At 38.8% G+C, this 399-nt stretch overlaps 1 protein-coding gene across 1 annotated transcript in view; it reads left to right on the top strand.

Annotated features, from left to right (window-relative positions):
- Positions 1-254: 254 nt before the first annotated feature.
- LOC119585079 (organic cation transporter protein-like) overlaps positions 255-399 on the top strand; it is a 22,140-nt gene continuing 21,995 nt past the window's right edge. The window contains exon 1 of the mRNA XM_037933699.1: positions 255-384. The gene's annotated coding sequence lies outside the window, so the exon portion shown is untranslated. The remainder of the gene's footprint in view (positions 385-399) is intronic.

Here is a 399-nt window from a genome sequence, read left to right as displayed (position 1 = left end):
TGTCAACGATTTCTGTATAGCGCGCAACCTACATCTGCCTTGATCCGGCGCTGGCGGGCGTACGACTATAATATTTCTACTTAACCAAATCATTTTCTAATTTCAAAATCTCTATTCGCAATGAAATTTCCAAAAAAATGTTACATATTTTCATATTTTCAAAAATTCCGTATCAAGAGATAATTACGTGGAATGCAGTACAACATCTTCCATAGCGTACGACAGGTGAGGTCGCATCTTTACCTGCTTATAAACAGGTAGTGAAGACAGAACCTGGACTTCCAGCGGCTTGGTTGTGTGATTGTTTTGTGTCTTTACGTCCGTTATATGCGACAAAGAAAACCCCGAGGTTTACATATCGTGATAAGAGAATAAAGCAATAAGGTAAGGTTTTAACCC

The sequence above is a fragment of the Penaeus monodon genome, chromosome 19 (genome assembly GCF_015228065.2).
Source record: "Penaeus monodon isolate SGIC_2016 chromosome 19, NSTDA_Pmon_1, whole genome shotgun sequence".
In the NCBI taxonomy this organism is placed as follows: Eukaryota; Metazoa; Arthropoda; class Malacostraca; order Decapoda; family Penaeidae; genus Penaeus; species Penaeus monodon.
The sequence above is the reverse complement of the archived record's forward strand: the minus strand, read 5'-3'. Positions and strand labels throughout refer to the sequence as shown.